At 44.4% G+C, this 13,776-nt stretch overlaps 1 long non-coding RNA gene across 2 annotated transcripts in view; it reads right to left on the bottom strand.

The window, feature by feature from the left end:
- The window catches only part of LOC109303803, a 56,922-nt gene that overhangs the window by 24,549 nt on the left and 18,597 nt on the right, over nt 1–13,776 (bottom strand). For both annotated transcript variants that reach the window (XR_002099229.1, XR_002099230.1), the window contains one exon: nt 11,762–11,815. This is a non-coding gene — a long non-coding RNA (uncharacterized LOC109303803). The remainder of the gene's footprint in view (nt 1–11,761; nt 11,816–13,776) is intronic.

The following is a 13,776-nucleotide window of genomic DNA, read 5'->3' as shown; positions in this document are numbered from 1 at the left end:
GCTGATATAGGTAAAAAGAGTTATAATTCTCCTATATTTTGCATCTTGAGGATACAATTCAGTGTTCATTCACTAGTTTTCATCAGTAATTAAGAGTGGTAAAATGCGTGTCCGTGAGTGTAGGTAAAGATATGGTGGGGTGTGCGTGTGCCCAACCCCCAAGGCATGTAGCCCCTGCTACTGGCAGCAGCAGCAGTGGCTGGCCCTCAGAGACTTATGCAGAGTCATAAAAAGCATAACACTGGGAAGCCGGACAAATTCAAAGTTCTTATCCTATGAACAGCCATTGTCAGGGTCTTGTTGCTCAGCTATTCTGGCTGGGTTGGCCCTCAGGGCATTCACGGCCTGTGCAGGCAGAGTCCCTCTGGTGGCGCACAGCTCTGGCTGCACACCTTGCAGGGAAGCCCCATGTGATGAAGCATGGCCTTCCTTCCTGCCACCACATGCAGCACAAGACTCCACCGGGAAGCAGGAAGGAGGGCCAGCCCAACCTAGTTGAATCCTGCAGCACTCCCCATCACTTCTGACACTCCGACAGAGTCCCAGGAGCTGCACATGGCAGCAAGGAGTGGGGAAGGCCACCAGCTCCATTGCATGGGGCTTCCCCCAGTGGCAAGTCGCAGGAGCCACACATGAGCCACAAGGAGCCCCATGGAATGCAACTGAGCTGACCTGGGCTCTGTGCTCCTGCCACCCTGCTGGGTGCAGGACCCGTGCTTCAGGCTCCGTGCTCCCACCAGCCCCATACTCTGCACTCCCACGCAGCTGAAACTTCTCCCTGCCCCCACTTACCTACCTGCTGCCCAGATCACTGCAGCAGTGACAGAAGGAGCTGATAGAGGCTGGGGGAGCCAAGCAGTTCCCTGGGCATTGGCGGCAGCAGTCCCACACAGAAGCTATGCATGTTGGCTGGGGCTGGGGCCCTCTTGCACACAAGGATGGGAACGCAGCATGCTGCCCTGGCAGAAGGGGGTGGGCTTGGTGGGTGCCTGCCCATGGGCCTCGTAAAATCATCTGGTGGGCTGGATGTGGCCCATGGGCCATATTTTTCCCACCCCTGAGCTAGAACCTCAGGAGGAGGTTCCTAAGAAGGCAGTGCCAAGGTAGGCATGTGCCAGGGTCTCATTTAATTGACAGAAGGGGCAGATGTCAAGGGTGTTTGTAAACTGTGCCAAATACTACCTGTGGAGACAGCTTTGTGCAGGAGCCAGCCTAGGTCCTCCTGTGGCTATTGGGTGTAGGGCAGAGTACAGCAGTGACCATACAGGACGTTTATGGCAGGTTATGTCCTTATGTCCCAACATAAAAACATCTCCAGAAAGAGATACCCAACTAGCTAATGAAATTTCCAGTTGCACAAGTGGAACAGTAACTGGCAAGCCAAAATATGTTGCATCTAATTCACACACAAAAAACGAAAGGAAACTTTACAGGGAAAAACAGTAGGATTGTATTTTTGTCCCTTTTGTTACCTTGAGTTAGCTCCTGCTCCATTCTTCAGCATAGCCTCCCCATTGGAACGGCAACAGAAATCCAACTCATTATCCATGGTTACTCTTGATATAATTTACTTGTTTCATATTTAATTTTAAAGCTATTCCTATTGCCAAATTTAATTCAGGAGCCCATTATGCAGGACACACTCTCTCAAGTCCTCTCCTTATGCCCAGAGACCAAAGAAATTAGATATTCATCTACTACAATCACATTCAGTGAAGTATTTGAACAGCTGTCACTCAATGGCACAGCACAATCAATAAGATCAGCAGGAGCTCAAGAAGATCAAGATATACCAATATTTTCATTTAATTGCCCAAACAACCTCTAGTAAAAATGGAAGGAAGAAAATTATCATTCCTTCAGTTATGTAAAGTACGTACAACTTGTCAGGACCTAGAAAGTCGTGCCCAATCAGCATTTCCACCTCAGTCCCAATGGCATCATTATGAAAGTAACTGACTTTGACCCCAGACACCATTTCTGAATCTTTTGTCTCCAGTAATCGAACATGTACTATAAGCTGATCCAAACACAAAATGCCCAGCTACTGCTATTAGCAAAGAAGACCATTCAAGATACAGATTGTAACACAACTGTTTCAACCTACTTTAAGGTTTGCTTGCTTGTTTTAATACTTGTCTTCACATGCCCTGTTAGGAGGCAGAGATCTCAGCTGCTAACATCTCTTACCTTTCCCAACTCCAGAAAAAGATCACCTTCCTCCACTCCTAAACACTCCAGTGCCTCTTCCAAACACAAAAGTAGTAGAACAACAACCAGGAGCCACAATATTTACAACCAGTCCCATCTGCTTTCCCTCCAGCCTATTCTCACTCATTCCTCGTGTGAAAGAGGGAATTCAGCAGTTGCGTCACTGAGGGGCTGAGTTAGCCCAAAACACAGGAAAACTATCTGGTGTTCCAACGAGCTGGGCCATGCAATGTTCTTTCCAAAACACTTTGTTCAGTAGGAACAGAGCCACTTCAATCATGACTGAGGAAAAAACATATAAAAGAAATCTAGGCAAGCATGGAAGAAGTTGTAAAACTTTCACCACTTGCTATTCTTAAATCAAAAAGGAGTAAGGATTTTTAAGAAACAGCACCTAATCCCATCCTTAGTTCAATATACACCAGGTATCACAAGAGCTAGCAAAACTGCTATCATGAAGTAACAGCAGGAATGGGCAGAATATGGCTTGCAGGCCAGATTTGTCCCACTAGGCTATTCTGTCTGGCCCACAGGGCCCCGAAAAAATTTAGAAAGTTAATTATTATCTGCATGTGGCTGCCTGTCAAAGTTGACAAGACACCAGTGGCAGCAGGACCCAGGGGGAGCCAGTAGCAGGACCCAATGGCTGAGCAGCAAGGCCCACCTGGCTCTGCCTGCCCCCAGCCCCCCAACTGGAAGCCTCCCACAAACCACATACCCACCCCTCCACACTCCCCAACAAAATACTTCATTTTGAGCCATTATGCAATCACCTCTATATACATGACACAAATGCACACAAATCAGGGCAACAACATTTTTAAAAATATGTTATCATCAACATTTGATTTTTAGAATATAATTTGTTTTTTTTTTCCCAATTCTAAGATGGCAAGCCCCCTTCCCAAAAGGAGTACTTCTGGGGCATGGGGAGGGACTTCCAGTGGCAAAGGGCAGGCACTTGGGGGCAGGACTTCCAGTCCCAAGATGGTGAGCAGGGGGTGGGGCACCTGTCAATGGGTGTGGCTACCCTTGCGGCCCTTGACAGTTCGCCAAAGCTTAAGTGGTCCTCCAGCCAAAATTATTGTCCACCCGAGTTACAGGAATCACACTGTTCCTAGGGTCCCTTCTCTCCTAAACGTCTAGAACCATAAGTTTTGTGCCTTCTATGGACTAAGCTGCAAGATATCCTAGTCAGGTCAGGCTTGAGAAGAAATTATAACTGTTCTCTTCACTCATGCACACCTCACGTCCTTCTCTCAGGAACCCACTAATTGTTCAGGTTAGTACATGCAACCACTAATGTAGATAGTTGATTGAACCAATTAGCCAAATAGTATTTATTTGGAATTAAAAAAAGAAAAGAATTGTGCAAAATGTCCACAATGTGCTTTCCCCCCCCACACCTCCACGTACATCTACAATTTTTTAAACGGAAAGACTACACCCTTACATCTCCCATAACAAAAACTTTTATGTGCTCTGCTATTTAAAACAGCATTAATAGGTTAATCCTATGCATATATGCCAATTAGAACACCAGGTGCCTGCTGTGTTCTGACTACATGGAAATGGCCAGGCATGGAACACCTATATCTAACTCTTTTTTTATACTGGCCTGCAAGAGACTTATTTAACAACTGCATATGGGAGCACTGCTTCTGCAAGCTGGTTAGACTGTTGTTCTTTTGCTTGCTACTCCCATCTCTCATCTTTCCTTCCTTGAAATACAGTAAAAGTAACAGAAGAGGAGAGAAATACTGTGGTTTCCTGTCCCATTAACTCCTGGCTGCAGATCATAGTGGGAACTCAGTGTTGTTTCCTCCAAGGATGGGTTAGTGTGGGGCAGGAGTGTATAACACATTTGTAACACATGTTGGTAAAATAATAGAGTTCATTGGGTCACGGTTATACCAGTTAACATCCTTTATCACAACAATATTGTCAAATCTCTTGAGTCTCATGCATGGGTGACTGGTGCCTCTTGAGTCAGTGACAAGGGGGGGGAGGTCCCCTGGCAGCCAATCTCACTGACCAGAGGGGAAAGAGGGAGCCCCCAGTGGCCAATCTCACTGGCGGTGGGGGCCCACAGCCAATCTTACTCACCAAAGAGCTTCTGAAAGCAGCATGACCACTTTTGCTGGTGGCCCCGCTCCCCAGCTAGCACTCACAGGAGGGGCACTGGTGCTCCTGCCTGCCCCACCCCGCCCATTGCCTAAACAGGGAGCACAATCTGACAGGGGGTGCACCAGCACTCTCAAGGGGGGAACGTGCACTCCTGTGCACCCCCTACGCATCGCCACTGGTGTCATGGTATCCTTTAAACTACAGATGATGCCCTGTGAGGTCAGGCCAACTCTCAGGATCTCAATATTGCGCTGTTAAGCAGGAGGGCGTGGTGTACAACTGCACAGGCACACACTCAAAAATCAAGTAGGTGCATACACACACAATAGGCACATACACACACTCTAGGTGCATGCACCCCCATCAGGCATGCGCGCACACACGCTACCAATTCAGGCACGTACACATCCAAAATTACCAGCCTAGGCAAATGCACACCTATCACCAATTCAAGCACCTACACACACTACACAGACCAAAAGAAATTAGACCAGAATCAGTACCTGCACACCCAATACATATACACGGATCACTAATTCATACATCATGCACACAGTGACATACATATATATCAGTTCACATACACACCACTCACCCACACATACACACAGGTGAGTTCCTAACTTGGGTGTTGGTGTGTATGTATGTGCTTGGTGTACTTAGGATACCTGGGGGAAGGTTAAAGGTAAAAGAGAGTGACAGTGTAGGGGGTGAAAGTTGCTGGGACCAGGATTAGAACCAATAGACTAGAGAGAGCTGGGCTGAAGAGCTGAGGCTTAGGGTTACTTTAGGTTACTACTGATGGAGACTGAGACGAAAGTTGCTGGTGCCAGGATTAGAACGGGCAGATTGGAGGGAAGTTGGAGTCACTTATGGTTAATTAGTGTTAATTGAAAGCAGAAACCTGGCAGAGCAAAGGAGCAATGCTGGGGAGAAGCCTGGAGGCTAGAGCAAGGAGGCTACAGGGGAGCCGAGAGGTACGTGGGGAGAGGAAAACTGGGAGTGGGGCTGTGGGGGTGGGGAGGCTGGAGAACACAGAGAGAGTGAAAGAGAAGGCAGAGAGATAGTGATTGGCAAGAGGTGGCAAGAGGCAACAAGTGGCAGGAGCAAGGCTGAGAGCCTGCAGAAAAGGGACAGAGGAGGCAAAAAGTGGCAGGAACGAGGCTGAGAGCTGAGAGAGAGACAGGAATTTAAGATAGGGAAGGGACCAGGGCTCGGTAAAACAAACTCAACTCTGGGTTACAAGTGATAGTGGTTTTATTGGAAAGGGGAGATGGTGACATGATATTTTATTGGTTCCTTTGCGCACACACAGACAATGGCAGCAGGGGTTAAAGAGGCTTGATGCAAGGACTGAAGTCCAGGAGGAGAGAGAGAGAGTCCAAATTGGAGGAGGAAATGTGCAGGTGATATCTACCTATCCCAGGCAGAAAGTGGGTCCTCAATGGCCAGTCGGGGACTCCTTCAGCTCAGTGTTGTCCAGGGCAGGGTCACCAGCAGGGCCTCTGGGGTGGATAGGCAGTGTGATGTGGAGCTGGTCTGGTCCAGATGGAAATGGCATTCCCAAGAAGTCAGTCTTCACTACCCCTTTTTATGGGGCAGACTACCTATGATCTCCTATGAAGAGGGCTTGTCTAGGTAATATCAGTCCTGTTCCAGAGGGTTCCAGATATTCTTACTGAGCATGTGCAGCTTGGCACAATGGTGGGTTGCTTCATCTTTTGTTTCTTGAATGCTTAGGGTTATTCCAAGGGCTGGGTCCTTGGTCCAGGTATTGGGGTTGATGGTTCGGTCATTAAGAGGAAGCTATTTTTAGACCTACTGACATTGTCTCTCAAGCACCCTCATTCATCCAGGCATCAGTTTACATAGGAGTGGTAGTATGAGTCATAGGTTACACAACTGGGCATGGGGATAAGATGGAGGCTTGACATTACAAGATGGAAACATGACATGACTTATGCTAACTTACATATATAGGCCTGAAATAGTAATCACATAATATAAAAGCAATTAAAAAAATCAATACAAACATAATAATCATCACTTATAAAACAATGGATATCTATATCAAAATAGCAGGGCACTTATCTGCAGAGGGAAGAAAAATAACACTTACTACCTAAAATAAAACGTTAAAACTTATCCTACATCTTAGCTTACTTATCTATAGGGAATGGAGAGGGAGAGACAAAGTCAGAAATGGTTGGGGAAGGGGAGGGAATGCATTTTAAAAGAAAAACTGGGGGTTTTGCTACACAGATGCTGGAATCAAGCAATGACAAAAGAATCTCAAATTCTGTTTAAAACAAAAATGTAGGTTTCTAGTCCTCGTGATTTCAGAGAAAGGTATAAAATGTGAAACAAATTAATCTTAAGGCACCAGAAGGCAAATAAAATAGAATCATAAACATATTATTACTATTTTAAAATCTTAACATTTTTAAGCCAATCTTTTGACATGGGAGGGAGGGAATGAGCCATGAATTTTTGAACGCTCAGAATTGGCAATACTCTTAATCTTCTCTTGCCTCACATAGACACAGATATTTTTAAAAATTCAAATCTAAATAAATCTTAGCAAATAAAAAATTAATGGTCAATTAGTTAAATGTATAATAGAAATGTCAAGGATGGAGAGCAGGATATATAATGTGAGCCCCCATGTGGGCCGTTTTAGATATCTGTCAGTAACTATTTTCTCTGAATTTGAAAAGTTCTCTCACAATATGGACAATTCCTGTTTTCAAACAACTCTTCCTACATCCCCTTTTGCAGTGGTCTGTTTAGCGGGTGAGGTGCATCTGCCAGTTGAAGACGGTGTTTACCGCATCTTGTATCTTTCATTGTCATTGGTCAGTGAGCAGACAGTGCAGGACAACTGTGGCACTATTCTGCCCATCCTCAGGGAACAGAGACAGAGGATCCTTAGATTTCTTTAGATGCCCTCCATTTCTCCTAACATTCACTTACAGGGTTTGACTTAGGAATGGCTGTCCCTGCATCAGAAATATGGTGGTGGGAGTTAATGATCCTTTCCTACTTTCCTTATCAACATGCAATGCCTTGATCGATTGCCAGCCACCATCTATAATCAACATTCTCCTCCATTTGCAACAATGGAAACTGCTGGGCATTATTGTTTCTGGCTTCTTGAAATTATATGCCACTATTTAAAGATTAATAGCCTTTGGCTCAAGAAATTTGTCAGACATTTGCATCGAGGCCTGTCAATATTCTGCCCATCAGACTCTGGACTGGTAAGCATGAGACAGAAAACATTGTGAGCCGTGTTGTGATGAACACCTGATGAAATTGGGTAATTCTAACTTCCATAATAACCGCTGCAAGAAAAATGCAGTCAAACATACAGCGTGTTTCCATACCATAGCAGTAGACAGGTCAGTCTTGCTGCCAAGGCAATAAACCTTGCCAACCTACACACTCCTGCTCTGCACACTTCAACACTGAGAATGAAGTGGTAAGTAAGCTCATGCAACTTTTAATTATGTTAACAGAAGCACTGTATGTGTGATTTGGGATGTGATGATACCCTCTGCTCAGTGCTGGTTAGGCCTCAACTGGAGTACTGTTATGATTTGGGCACTATATTTTAGATATACAAAAACTAGAGAGGACCCAGAGATGAGCAAGCAATAAATATGATGAAGTTGAAATGCAAGCCATATGAAGAAAAGTGAAAAGAACTAGGTATGTTTAATGTGGAAGAAGGAGATTAAGGAGATGATAGCACAGTAGGTGACGTACTAGGTTGAGGCAACATGGGCAGCCGCCCCAAGATGTAGGGGGTGCAGCAGCAACCAGAAGTCACCACTGTTCCTGTGCATGGCAGCTGGCCCAGTGTCCTCAGCCACATCATTACGTCTCTGATAGAAGTTTTCAAAACTGTCATAAAAAGATGGTGAAACGTTATTCTCCCTTACCACTGAGGACAGGGCACAAGGCAATACATTTCAAATACAACAAAGCAGATTCAGATCAAATCCCAGGAAAAACTTCTTAACTGAAGGAACAAACTGACAAAGGGACAAACAGATCAGGAAAATTATGGAAGCTTCTTCACTGGAAGGTTTTAAGAAGAGACTACATAAGCACTTTTCTGTAATGGTCTAGGACTAGAAGGTTGGATAGAATGACCCTTGAGGTCCCTTCCAGCTTGGAGTCTATGAGTTCCTTACAAGTGTATTTTGCATGCATTTTCCAAACAAACGATTCACTTATGTGATCATATGCATTTGCAAACTGCTGCCCAACGCACACTTGGAACTTTCCATTCCATTTCAGATGTTGCTGAACGGTACCAGTAGTTAGAGATACATTACTCCTTTTACCAGTTATTCATTTTGGTTGAAATTGGGTTTTTTCCATTAGAAAATTCCAGTTCAGCCAAACCCAAGTGTTTTATGGGAAACTTGGGTAAGACTTATCTAGGAAGCTTTCTAAGCTTCAGGTTCTGTTGGGAAGAACCAACAGAGTTACCTTAACTTCTGGCTATTTCACTGAGACAAAGCAACCAATTTGAAGTCCTCCTGCATCCCAGGATGAGCTGCCCCTGTATGGACAAACTTTTATCTAGAACTCAGTGGCCCTGGACTGCCAGCTGGGGACAGCTGAGCAGCAAGTAGGGAGAGAGTGAGTGGGGAGATGGGGGAAAGGTGTGAAGTGGAACAGAGGGAGGATGCAGGGGAAGGGAGGTATAGGGAACAAGTGGAAGCAGGAGGAAGGAAAAGGAGTCTTGGGCCAGTCAGCTGCCAGGCAGCCACTGAAAGGAGGTGGATGGGTCTGGCAGCCCCCCCACCACATGCCTGGATCAGGCCTCCACCATCCCCACCAGACCTGCAGCTTCCTGGCAACTCCTCACCTTTCCCTCCCCTGCAAGAAGCTGCTAGTCAGTTGCTGTGGGGCTGACAGGGGAGCAAGCAGCTGTGCGGGTGACATGGGCTAGATTTGTTGCCTAGTGGGAATGGCACAGGCTGCAGAGAACCCAGGAGCAGTCAGGGAGAGGGAACACCACTGCTGTTGCTCTGAGCTCATTCTCCATGTGTTCCTCCCAGCCTGGGAACAGGCAGGGAGACAGAACCCACCCAGCTGCTGCCATTGTTCTATGGATCACCAATGCACCCTGCTTCCCTGCAGATAAGTGGGGAATCAGGAGCCAGGGAAAGCAGGTCAGCAGGGGAGTAAAGTCAGCAGGAGTCTGATCCAACCCAGCAGGAATGGCAATCCTGGAGCCTATACTACCACTAGAGAGCTGGCAAACTGGGCAGGCACAGAGCAGACTTGGTAGTTCCTAGCCATGCCCCTGCTTGCCAGCCCTCTAGCAGCAGTTCAGAGCTGTGCATGTTAGAGACGGTATTAACCTTCAGCATCTGACTGTTTGCAGCACATACTAAATTTAACACCATCTAACATTAGAGTTAGCACATGCTAATTGTAACATGTAACTACATTTTCAAAGAAAAAAAAAAGTTTCCCTGCCTACAGCATATCACTTAATCGTCAGTTTCAGTCATTCTTAATATAAATCCTCATCATTCAGGCACGGAAAACACACTAGTCGAAAGCTACATTCCCCTCTGCTTTCCTTAGCAATAATTGACATGAAAATCAACAAGCTCTGCTCACACTTTAAAGCTAAGGCTTAAAGGATGCCTTTTACTCCGATTTAATTATACATTATTAAATTCGTCAGTCTGCACCCCCTTTTGTTAATTAAGGAATGCAAATAGCATCACTATCTTCAATGGATATTTCTACAAAAGCAGCTTGTATTGCAATCAACATAAGAAAGATCTGGAATGCAGCTCATATACCACATATATGGCTGTGTCCCCATTTCTTCTTCTCACAGGGAACTGCACTGCTTTTGTTTATGCTTATTCATTTCTGGCTCAATCTTTTATCTATAAGAGTGACTATGTTGTATCTGTGGTATAAGTCCTTACTTTCTTTATTCAGTTAGAAGATCATCAAGTTTACATGGTAAACGTTGACAGCCTACTAAAACCACGCTGTGGAAACAGGATTGAAACATGCAAAGTCCACTTTAGAGCAAATAGATGGCCATTACTTTGAGTAGCTATCAGCCAGGGCTGAATCCATACTATTTCCAGTTCCCTAAATTATGTATTTTGTCACCGTGTTAGACTTTTAAAAAAGCTTGGTGGAAAAAAAGTGGGAAAAGGCATTTTAAATTATAACAATCTAATAGGAAAAATGGAACATGTGCCAGTAGTTCATAAATTTCCTCTGTTTTTCAAGAAACAATATATAGAAACAGCAAGGGAAATGGTGTTAAAAATGCTAAACACAAAGCCAGAATCTGCATTTGCAAAATACAGATGACATCTGTCAGACTTTCTATACATCAAAGGCTGAACAAAAGGAATCCATGGAAAAACTCCACAGTCCTCAACTAATGAGATATTCATTACAAAACAAATAGTTAGGTAATAGTGCGTGAAACACTAATGAGTACTATATTAGACATGATGCTTTGACAATGTTTGACTGATGATGAGAGCATACAGTAGTTTCATAAGGGATCATTTCAACTGAAACCCTCAGCTACTTGGGGAGCTAGGTAGCACGTCAGATTAGTGAGGGATACAGAGCTTTTTTTAAGGCAGAAATCTTGTTAAAATCTGACCTACTCTGTGCCATGCAAGAATCTCTGTCATGCTGTTCAACAGGTTCTCAGTGGTCTGCAGGAAATGATGTCAGACGGTGCAGAGAGCTATAATACTTAAACTGTTCCAAGAATGGCATTTATTGGGAACCAGTTCTCAGTTGTCCCAGTTAGAGGTATCTATATGCACACTGTAAAATTAAATCAAGGCACTGCAGTGCTGTCAAACTGTCACTAGGGGGTGGTAGTGAATACCTAGCCCAGCATGCTGCCTAGTGGTGAGTGCCTCAGCTTCATCAATATTCCCTGAGCAACGAAGGAAGACCCTGATTGGCTGGATGCCAATAACATCAATTGCTTGCAACTGCAGTTTTCTGATCCCTCTTCTCACTAACATGCCATCCTCTTCTAACTGTATTCAATTCATTTAAAAGTATCTGTTTGTCTACTTTTAAATCAGAAGCTCCAGATTTGGCAGCATCTTACAACAGATTTAATCTTTCATCAAAAAAATTATTTTTTAAACTTTGAAAATATTTCACAGAATATATGAGACACTTCTTTGGTCTTTACTAACTAAAAACATAGTTTTTATCTTGATGCTGGTAAAATTCTACTGTAATGTCCCGCTTTCTGGTTGGAAGTAACCCAATTCAACCTCAAAATTATCCACAATTGGCTTTCTTAGCAAGTACTTTCAAAAGTTTGCTTGTATTTTCTTATATTCATCCAATAATAACAACTAATTTATTTAAAATATATAAGTATCTGTACTTTTTGCTGTTACACATGGAAACAACTCACATTTCTTGGAACCAGCTGCTGCTCCTATTGAATAGAAATTAACTTCATGAGTAACCCAAAATATCCAAGATGTGGACACATGAATATAATGTCTGTGCATCACGCATAGGCTCAAGACCAACTACTATAGCATTGCTGAAACAATCCTTAGAAACAAACATTTGATTCTACCATAGTGTCAGTTATACCTTGACCAGAAGCACCTCCCGTAGTTCAATTCTGGAACACCAAAAACTTTGTCTCCCATACAGTGCCACTAAGAACTGCCCAGAAAAGACAAGAGAAAGTTACTACATCTTTCAAACAAAAAAATATTCAGGAGGAGATTGAAAGGATTATTGTTTGAAACAATGGCCAACGAAGATTATCATTTATTTTATCAGAGGCATTTAAGAGATTCTTAGCGGGGGGGAAAAAGCTGAACAATTCAAATTAAGGTTTTGCACAGCCTCTGATTGAGGGCCATAAACATATTTTAGAAAAATCATTACAGCAATATTTTCTCATAATTCAAAAACATTACTGTGGTAGTAAGGATTTAATTTGGAATTTTTCAATTTTTAGCTGATTTTCCTTAGATTAAGGTATTTTTAGATTTTGTATATACTGTATGTACACTTTTAAAATAAATCGGCCTCTTCCTTTTCCAATTGATTACAATGTTCTCTAGGTCAAAACATCAAAAAGAGTTAACTTTTAGGGCTGCGCAAAGCTTCGGTCCCTGATTTGATTTGGCAGAGATTCGGCCCGATTCGGTGGCCAAATCTCCGAATCCAAATCAAATCAGAGAACTGTTTAATCTCCCCAAATTGAATCAGAACCCTCCGAATCAATTCAGACAGATTTGGACATGGAGACAGCTTTACATGTTTTTTTCCACATACCTCTAGGTAGCAGGCAGCTCGTGAGTGCTGCAATGCTGGGGCGCATGGAGCATCCCACAGAAGCATGGGGGACTTCTGCCAAGCGTGCTCAGCAGCAGACCCAGAAGTGGACCAGAAGCACTTCCAGTCCACTTACGGGTCTGCTGAGGAGTGCTTGGAAGGGCCCCCTGTGCCCCCCTGGCTCAACAACTGGTGCCTCCAGGGTCTGGGGGGCACCCGGGGTCCCCCTGCAACCAATCGCCAAGCTGGGGAGGTTCCGGGTGACCCTGCAGCGCGCTGCACGGCAGACCCAGAAGTGGTCCAGAAGTACTCCTGTGGGATGCTCCATGTGCCCCAGCATCAGAGCTATCACGAGGTGAGCTTGCTTCCCCCAAGGTATGTAGAAAAAAGTGTGTCTATGTCTGAATCGCTGATTCTCTCAAATCAGCATCGAATCTTCAGATTTGGCCGAATTGAATCGGGGCAGTGATCCAAATCTACGAATCAAATCACTGTCCCTGATTTGGGCCAAATCTGAATAGAATAGGGCCCGCTTTGCACACCCCTATTAGCTTTCCCTCTGTTAGTATGGTTGGCTAATATTAAACTAGGGATTAAAGGAATAAAATGCTTGTTGTGGAAGGAATTTACACTAAACTAGCCAACTACTGTCTATTAATTAACCTCAGTGTATCCTGGATAAGAAAGCATAAGATTACCTATCATCTCTCCAAAAATGCTGCACATTTTCAGCCTATCATCTGATTCAAGAATTTAACATGCAGCTCTACTGTAAAGAAGTGCTTTTTAACTCAACAAACCTGTTTTCTGGGCCAGCACCTTAGCTCAGCAACATAACTTAACGTGGGCAAGCATGGCTTAACCCTGGGCATGCACTTAAAGGTGGCACCAAAATGGTGGCTCCCTAGGGAGCCTGTGGTGTCTCAACAGCCCTGCACAGTAGTCATAGCAGCAGCAGCTGAGTGCATGGACTGTAACAGCAGCAGCAACTGAAGACAGGCAGGCTACTCTGTCAGCAACAGACTCTGAGTCCCTGGGGCAGGTAAGACCGACCTCCCCATGATTTCCGGTGCTTGGCACCTTCTCTCTCCCCCCCCCCCC

The sequence above is a fragment of the Gavialis gangeticus genome, unplaced genomic scaffold (assembly GCF_001723915.1).
Source record: "Gavialis gangeticus isolate Ggan-Ray unplaced genomic scaffold, GavGan_comp1, whole genome shotgun sequence".
Lineage (NCBI taxonomy): Eukaryota > Metazoa > Chordata > Crocodylia > Gavialidae > Gavialis > Gavialis gangeticus.
The sequence above is the reverse complement of the archived record's forward strand: the minus strand, read 5'-3'. Positions and strand labels throughout refer to the sequence as shown.